Here is a 9,923-nt window from a genome sequence, read left to right on the forward strand (position 1 = left end):
GCTTATACTTATACATCCCTGGTGTCTCCTCTTTATGTCCTAATCTCCTCTTCATTTAAGGATACCAGTCAAAATGGATTAAGGCACATCCTTAAAGCTTGAGCATATAAATTTGAGGAGAACACAATCCAGTTCATAAAAAGTGCTGCCACTTTTTAGTATAGAGGGTGGAAGGAACTCCTAATGTTCTAGTGGCAGAAGGTTTTCCAGCTTCTAGAAAAGTATCTCCTAGGTCTTTCAAGGCCTTCATCTTTCCCAGACTTCCTCTTTATCAATATGTTGCCCCTATTTACCAAACTTCCCATCTGATAGTTTTTCTGAAATGCCCTTCCATTTTCCTCTTGAAGTCACCTATGCCTTTCCTGGCAATAGGTTTTCTGTCCTCAAACTTCTCCTTCAGCTTATTTGTGGATGCCACTGACCTCTCTGAAGAGAGAGTACATGCTCATACAACTTAGAAAATTGGAAGAGAAATAATGACAAAGCCCACAAACAAGAATGTCTTCTATTTAGTGTTGAATTGTGTCCCTCTCAAAATTTACATGTTGAAGTCTTAACCCCCAGTTCCTCAGAATGTGACCTTATTTGGAAATATAACTATTGCATGTATAGTTAGTTAAGATGAAGTCATAGAGGGAGTAAGATGGATACCTGTCAAATATGATTAGTGTCCTTATAAAAGGGATAAATTTATACAGATATGCATACAGCGAAGATGGCATGAAGAGACAAAAGGAGAGGAGAGCCATCTATAAGCCAAAAAACAAAACAAAACAAAAACAGAGGTCTGGAAAAGATTCTTCCCTCAAAGCCCCCAGAAGGAATGAACTCTGCCAACACCTTGATTTCAGATACCTCACCTCCAGAAATATGAGACAATAAATTTTTTATGTGCATGTCCCAAACCTCCCAAACCTTTCCTCTTGTCTTGTGTTAGTTAGGTTAGGAGTACAGGCTTTGGTAACAGAATGCCTCTGATTCTGGGTTCCTTCACTCACTAGTCATATGATCTTATGCAATTTAACTTCACTCTGTGCCTAAATCCCCATCTGTAAAAAGGGATGTAATATTACCAATCTTGTGGTGTTATTTTAAAGATTAAATGAGGTAATTTAGTTATAGATCATGTAATTGTAGCTCATGTTGTCAGTGTAATTTCTCATCTAGATGATGCTTGTGCTTGCACTCTTTGTAGGATAATGGGTTCAGGATAGACACTGAGAAAGATAAGTAGCTTCTAAATTCCAGATTTTGGGTTGTTATGCTTTCCTCCATATCCAACTTGTGAGGTCATCCTGACTTTAAGACAGGCATTTAAGATGGTCTATCAGCTATCCCTGAAGTTCCCAGAAGTCCAAGGCAATGGTCATCTCTTCAACTGGGAAGTCAAAACAAAATCTCTCAAACCAGTGCTGAAGATTCAAATTCACATGAAGAAATTGGCAATAGGTAGACCGAGTTACCAAGACCTTCTATTACCTCTTTGTCTCTGATTTTTGGGTTTTGAGGTGAGGTTGTATGTGAAGAGAGTCTTCTCACACTTTCAGACAGCATGTTTCTCAGAGAAATTGCCCTCCTACCTACTTATTCTACTGCTGAGGTACTCACCTTGGGAAGATAGCCATCACTCCAGCATAAAGTAGATAGTTGCCAACCATAGTGCTTTGGTCCATTCCCCTGCCTAGACCATCTCAGGGCTAAGCCACCATAAGGCCATAAGGAACATGGTTTACCAAGGAGCAACTGGAAATGTAGATTAGTTACTAGGAATGGGGGCAATAGGAAATTGGGACTGGCTTGTAGTTACAAGCCATTTCTTTTTAAGATGATGGAAGTATTCTTGAATTAAATTGTGGTGATGATTATACAACATAAAAACTAAAAACCTATGAATTTTAAAACAGGGAGTTTTGTGTTATATGAAGTATATCTTAGTAAAAAATATAGCAGAAGGGAGTGACTTGCACAGCAGTGAAAGACTACATCATTTTAGAGAATAGTTAAATTATCATAAATTTTTGGTAGAAATAAAAATATCAAAGGGCACTGTTGATAAGAGTTCAGAAAGCAATAGAGAACATGTTTTTGAAAACTGGAGAAAAGGGTAATCTTGTAAATTGGCAGATAGCTCAACTTATTGTGTCTTACATTTGGGTAGAAAGCAGAACTTGTAAGGGAAGAACTTGATGATCTGAGGAGAATTCCAAGTAAAATGTTAAAAGCGTAGCCTGTTTTCTTCTTGCTGCTTATAGTAAAAAAGAAGGAAGACAGAAATTGAAGAATGTTAAATATAAAAACCCTAGTATTAATGATTTGGGAAATTCTCAGCCTATTCAAATTGTAAATGATGTCAAAACTAAGATATTCATGGGTGCCTGAGTGGGTCAGCTGGTTAAGCATCTGCCTTTGGCTCAAGTCCTGATCTCAGTGTCCTGGGACCGAGCTCTGCATTGAACCCCACATTAATCTCCAAAATGAGCCCCACATTGAGCCTTCTATTGGGCTCCCTTCTCAGTGGAAAGCATGCTTCTCCCTCTCCTTCTGCCCCTCCCCCACCCAGCTTATGCACTCTCTCAAATAAATAAATAAATAAATAAATAAAATCTTTTAAACATTAATAATATAGTAAAATAAGACTAAGAGGTTCACTATGAGGAAAGCATGCTGTAAAGTCAAAGCCATGGGTATAGCTGGACAACCTTTTGCTAGAGCTTTTAAAGGATGAAAATACCAGAATATTTATTCATACAGAGGTCTCTTTAAGGATATTAAACAAGTGACTCATGGAACCAATTAACCATTTCAGCAGAATCCTGTCAGAAACAAGTTTATCCAGGAAAGATTTGTGAAAGATTCTCTGGTCAAATGCAATGAATCCCTGACTTATACAAAGTAAATTCATAGCTTGATCTGAGTGGGATAGAAAAAAAGATCAAATGAAGGAAGTCTGTTGGACTTCCAAATTCTGCAAGCAGGATAGAGACTGATAAAAATACTCAGCTTCAAACATGAACTCTCCTTCAAGAAAAATGGAAGAATGACCTTAAGGACAGAGCTTTGGATATAAAGGGGAAAGAAGCCAGAGCCTTCAGCCACAGAGTTATTCCTAGGCCTTCAAGCCTAATGGAGTTTGCCTGGTTGGATATCAAAATTGCTTGTAGGGAATGCCTCTGTTCATTTTCTCCCATTTGGAATGGGAATGTCTATTAATTATTATCTTATTCCTATTCTACCACTTTAATTCACCAATGCACTGATAGAAATTTTTCCCCAGGGAGGCTCATACCCAGTTTCTCACATCCCTGATTAAATGATTTACATTTGAGATTTTGGACTTTTATCGAAATGTAATGTGTTGGGACTTTGGGGGATATTGGGGTGAGCTGAATGTACTTTGCATGTAGGATAGATATAAATTTTATATCTATAAATGTCAGAAGACAGACTATCATAAGTTGAATAATAGTCTCTAAGGATATCCATGTCTCAGTCCCTGGAACTTGTAAATGTCTTACATAGCAAAGGGACTTTGCAGATGTAAATAAGTTAAGGATATTCAGATGCAGAGATTATTCTGGTGGGATCTAAATGTAATAACAAGTGTCTGTATTAACAGAAAAGGAGAGGGAGATTTGATGCAGAAGGAAAAAAAAAAACAGTGTGATGACTGAAGCAAGATGCTATGTGCCTGATTTTGATGATGGAAAGATGGGTCATAGTTCAAGGACTCCAAGAATGCAGCTCTAGGAGGAAGCCAAGATTGTGGAGGAGTAGGGGAACCCATTTCAACTGGTCCCCTGAATTTAGCTGGGTATCTATCAAGCCATTTTGAACATCCATGAAATCAGCCTGAGATGTAAGAATATATATCTGGATCTCTACAACCAGAAAAGCAACTGCTTTTTGGAAGGTAGGACATGTGGAGTCATGAATCTGTGGGGAGATGTCAGAAGATAAACAAAAGGAGGGAGCCTCCATAAGCTGGCTCTTGGAAAATAATATAACACTGGAGCACAAAATCGGAATCCTTAGAAATCTACTCTAGCAACAGACATCCCTCTCTGAAAGGGGTTCTGGAAATGAAAAGGCAGAATTCTAGGTATGGCATTGTGGTATTGGGAACTGAGGAGTCACAGATCAAACAGGAGTACCTGAACCAGTACAGTTCCTGAGCAGTGGAGCCTGGGAGCAGGTTATGGTAAGCAAGCCCAGGAGGGGACTCTCAGCTCAGGTTGCCATAAACCATGAGCCAGGCTAGTCGGTAATTCCTCTTTTTTTGAGCAGCTTGAAAAAAACTAGAACCTGTTCCCACAAATGGGCAAAAGCTTGCAGAGCAGTAGTGGCCTAGAAAGGATATTAGGACAGCACCCACACATGATCCATGAGCTTTGGGTGCATGCAGGAGCCCAGGACCACTCACAGTTTTAGAATCACAAAGGACAGTGGCACTCATGGGCCCCTGGGACTACCTCTGAGAGGGTTGCAGTGGGTGTGTACCATGGGAGGATGCAGTTAGCAGCATATATAGAAGTGGAGACTATTTGTCCTGAAGGTTTATTTAACAAGGGAAGACTGTAATCTTTCTGCTCTGGGCCAGAGGTTTGGGTGCTGCCATTTTTTCTCTGATCCTCTGAAGAGGTGCAGAAAGTGTCCAGGAAACAAAAGCCACACAGAGGACCAGTTTTCACTGAGACCATCCCTCTGACAGGGGGTGGGACAACTCCACTCAGGCAGGGATACTTGAGAAGCAGCATTGCATACCCCTCCCACAGAAGACAGTCTGGAAGAACAGATACATGACAACCTATGGACCCCATAAGACTATACAATTCCGGGCGCCTGGGTGGCTCAGTGGGTTAAGCCGCTGCCTTCGGCTCAGGTCATGATCTCAGGGTCCTGGGATCGAGTCCCGCATCGGGCTCTCTGCTCAGTGGGGAGCCTGCTTCCTCCTCTCTCTCTCTCTGCCTGCCTCTCTGCCTACTTGTGATCTCCCTCTATCAAATAAATAAATAAAATCTTTAAAAAAAAAAAAAAAAAACCATGGTTCACTTAGAGCTTTAAAAAAAAAAAAAAAAAAAAAAAAACTATACAATTCCAAAGTCAGGGGAAAATAATATATTGAGCTCCAGATGTTGCCTCACAACCATTTGTTTTTCTGATAAAATTCTCCTTTTTTTTCTTTTTCCTACACTTTTTCTCTTTTTTTTCTATTTACCATTTTCTCCTTTCAACTAGATGATTAATATACTAACGTATTTCACTTTTTAAGTTGTATTTTTTCATATCTGCATTTTTATATATATATATGTGTTGTTTTAGTCTTTTTTTCACTCTATTAATTTTATCTATCTATCTATCTATCTATGCATCTATCCAGTTTTCTTGCAATTTTGAGATGTAGAGTATTATAAAACAGAGACCCAAATTCACTGAGGAACAAGTGGAACACCCTGCTTTGTCCACACTGCAAGATTACAGTCCTTCTTCCCCTCCCCCCTTTCTAAAATTTTCTTCTTGTGTATCATTTTGGCTTTGTTTTTCTGTGATGGCTTCTGACCACTCCAGATTTTGCTAAGGTGCATTTTGCTTGGGTTGTGGTTGATATTTTGGATTCTGTTCATTCTCCCACCATTGTTCTTTGGGCAAAATGACAGTGAGGAACTCACACAAAAACAAACAAAAGAAAGTGTTCTCTGCCACAGAGCTAATTGATACAGATAAAAGTAAAATGTTAGAGATAGAATTCAGGATAGCAATCGTAAAGTTAATGGCTAGATTTCAAGAAAGCATAAGTGACAATATAGAATCTCAAAGAGCAGAAATAAGATCTAAGCAGGCCAAATGTAAAAATGCTATGAATGAGATCTGGCCTCAATGGGATACTCTAATAGCTAGGCAATGAGTCAGAAGAGAGAATAAGTGATCTAGAAAATAAGCTGATAGAAAGGATGGAACTTGAGAAAAACAGAGACAGGCAGCTAGTAACCCATGATAAAAGGCTTGGAGAGCTTAATGATGCCATGAAATGTTCCAATGTTAGAATTATTTTGAACCCTGATGGGGATGGAAAGAGAAAAGAGGTTTGAAGATATATTTGAGCAAATTATAGCTGAGACCTTCCAGAAACTTGGGAAGGAAACAAGCATTCATGTCCTAGAGGCAGAGAAGCCCTCCCAAAATCAATAAAAATAAATCAACACCCCAACATATAATAGTGAAGCTTGAAAACCTTATATCCAAAGAAATTATCCTGAGAGTTGGAAGGGAAAGGAGGTTCTTTACATATAGAGGAAAGTACATCAAAAGAACATCAGACACATCCACAGAAACCTGGCGAGCCAGAAAGGCTGGCAAGCCATATTCAGGATACTAAATGAGAAGAACATGCAGCCAATAATTCTTTATCCAGGTAGGCTTTCATTAAGAATGGATGGAAAGATAAAGATCTTCCAGCACAGACAGAAACTAAAGGAATATATGACCACCAAGCCAGCCCTGCCAGAAATATTAAGGGGGATACTGTAAGTGAGGAGAAACCCCAAGAGTAATATAGACCAGAAAGTAACAGAGACAGTATAGGTAATACAATGGTACTAAATTCATTTCTTTCAATAGTTACTCTGAAAGTAAGTGGGTTGAATGCTCCCATCAAAAGACATAGGGTTTCAGATTGGATAAAAAAGCAGGACCAAACAACATGCTGGCTACAAGAAACTCATTTTGAACCTAAACATGCCTCCAGATTAAAAGTGAGGGGATGGAGAACCATTTACTATGCTAATGTACCTCAAAAAGAAAGCTGGGGTAGAAATTCTAATATCAAATAAACTAGATATTAAACAAAAGACTGAGTAAGAGATGTAGAGGGACACTATGTCATACTTAAAGGGTCTTTCCAGCAAGAAGATCTAACAATTATAAATTTCTATGCTCCCAACACCAGAGCGACCAATTATATAAAACCAATTAATGACCAAGATAGAGTAACATATTGATAATAATAAAGAGTAAGAGACTTCAACACTCCACTCACAGCAACAGACAGATTATCTAAGCAAATGATCAATAAAGAAACAAGAGCTTTGAAGGATACATTGGACCAGATGGACTTCCTAGATACATGCAAAGAATTCCATCTTAAAGCAACAAAATACACATGAAACTTTCTCTGGAATAGATCACATACTGGGTCATAAATGAGGTCTCAACTAATACCAAAAGACTGAGATTATCCCCTGCTTATTTTCAGACCACAATGTTTTGAAATTGGAACTCAATCACAAGAAGAAATTTGGAAAAAACACAAACTCTTGGAGGTTAAAGAGCATTCTGCTGAAGGAAGAAAGAGTCAATCAGGAAATTAAAGAATTCAAACAATTCATGCAAACCAATGAAAATGAAAACACATTGATTCAAAACCTATGGGATACTGAAAAAGTGGTCCTAAGAGGGAAGTACATAGCCATCCAAGCCTTGCTCAGAAAATTAGAAAAATCCCAAATGCACAAGCTAACCATACATCTGAAGGACCTGGAGAAAGAACAACAAATAAAGCCTAAACCAAGAAGGAGAAGAGAATTAAAGATCAGATTGGAAGTCAATAAAATAGAAACCAAAAAACAGTAAACAGATCAATGAAACTAGAAATTTGTTCTTTGAAAGAAATTAATATTGATAAACCACTAGCCAGACTTACCCAAAAGAAAAGAGATAGGACCCAAATTAGTAAAATCATGAATGAAAGGGTAGAGATCACAACCAATACCAAGTAAATACAAATAATACCAAAGAAATAAAGACAATTATTAGAACTTATTACCAGCAGTTACATGCCAACAAACTAGGCAATCAGGAAGAAATAGATGCATTCCTGGAAACTTATAAACTACCAAGACTGAAACAGGAAGAAATAGATAATCTGAACAAACCAATAACCCGCAAATAAATTGAAGCAGTAATCAAAAACCTCCCAAAAAAACAGGAGTCCAGAGCCAGACGGCTTCCCATGGAAATTCTATGAAACATTTAAAGAAGAAATAATACTTATTCTACTGAAACTGTTTAAAAAAAATAGAAATGGAAGGAAAACTTCCAACTTGTTCTATGAGGCCAGCATTTCCCTAATCTTAAAACCAGATATCCCATCAAAAAGGAGAATTACAGACTAATATCCCTGATGAACATGGATGCCAAAATACTCAACAAGATCATAGCCAATAGGATCCAACAGTACATTAAAAGGATTATTCACCATGACCAGGTGGGATTTATTCATGGGATGCCAGGGTGGTTCAACATTGACAAATCAATGTGATGGATTACATTAACAAAAGAAGAGACAAGAAACAAGATCCTCTCTATTGATGCATTAAAAAAAAAAAAACATTTGACAAAATACAGCAACCTTTCTTGATTAAAACTCTTCAAAGTTTAGGGATAAAAGAAACATACCTCAGTATCATAAAATCTATGAAAAGCCCACAGTTAATATCATTCTAAATGAGGAAAACTGAGAGCTTTTCCCTTTTTCACTTACAAAAGAAATTGAGAAAGACACAAATTGATGGAAAAATAATTCATGTGCATGGATTGGAAGAATAAACACTGTGAAAACGTCTGGAGAAATCTACACTTTCAGTACCATTCTTATAAAAATATCATCCACATTTTTCACAGAGCTGGAACAAACAATCCTAAAATTTTTATGGAAACAGAAAAGCCCCAAATCGCCAGGGGAATGTTGAAAAAGAAAACCAAAGCTGGGGACATCACGATGCCTGACTTAGAGCCATATTACAAAGCTGTGATTATCAAGACAGTGTGATATTGGCACAAAAACACATAGATCAGTGGAACAGAAGAGACTCCAAAAATGGACCCTCAACTCTATGATCAAATAGTGACTCTTAATCTAACAAAATAAACTGAGGGTTGCTGGGGGGAGGGGGTTTGGGAGAAGGGGGTGGTATTATGGACATTGGGGAGGGTATGTGTTTTGGTGAGTGCTGTGAAGTGTGTAAACCTGGTGATTCACAGACCTGTACCCCTGGGGATAAAAATATATGTTTATAAAAAATAAAAAATTATATTAAAAAAAATCTTTGACAAAGCAGGAAAGAATGTCTGAGTTTGTGGTAATTTGTTAGCAGCCACAAAAAATAATATCAGAACCTTTAGAGATCATCTAGTGCAGTGGTTTTCAAACAATCCTCAAAACTACTTTTTTTTTCCAGCTCTGCTTCTATTCAAGGTGCCTACTTTTTATTTTATTCATGGCCTTCTGGAAATATTTTTTTTAATTTTTTTAATGACCATGTAGGATTAAATAATACAATCACTGATTTAGTCCAATACACAACTTTATAGATGAAGCAAAAGCAAAAGCCCAGAAAATTTAAAAGATTTTCTCTTATTCATTCAGTCAGAGCAGACAAACAAACAAACAAAAACAAAACAAGTTCTAACTCCTAATTAGAATCTCTTGTGTTACACTGCACGAGTACTAGAAAAATAAGCTGGAGACAAACTGTAAAGGAATAAACTGTGTATGTAGAGAGGTCAGAAGAGCCCCTGGCACTTAGGTGCTCATAAATGTTACATGTTATTATAATATGTACTTGCATTTGCATAGAATTTTTCTGGAAGAAGACACAAGAAGTCTTGATTTCCTTTAGCTAGGAGGAATGAGACACAGGGGTGGGAGAGAAATTGACTTTTCACTATGTCTTTTTTTAAGAATGTGCATGTACTACTATATATATATATATATATATATATATATATATATATATAAACAGTGAGAAGGATTGAATGGAAATATCTTATCTTGTTTAGTATTAAGGTTCCTTTCTCCTCCATGTGTACATCGAAAACAGAACCTCTAAAAAATTAGTTTTCTGGAATTGAAATTAGAAAGCATAAAA

This window comes from Mustela lutreola, chromosome X, assembly GCF_030435805.1.
Source record: "Mustela lutreola isolate mMusLut2 chromosome X, mMusLut2.pri, whole genome shotgun sequence".
Taxonomy (NCBI): domain Eukaryota; kingdom Metazoa; phylum Chordata; class Mammalia; order Carnivora; family Mustelidae; genus Mustela; species Mustela lutreola.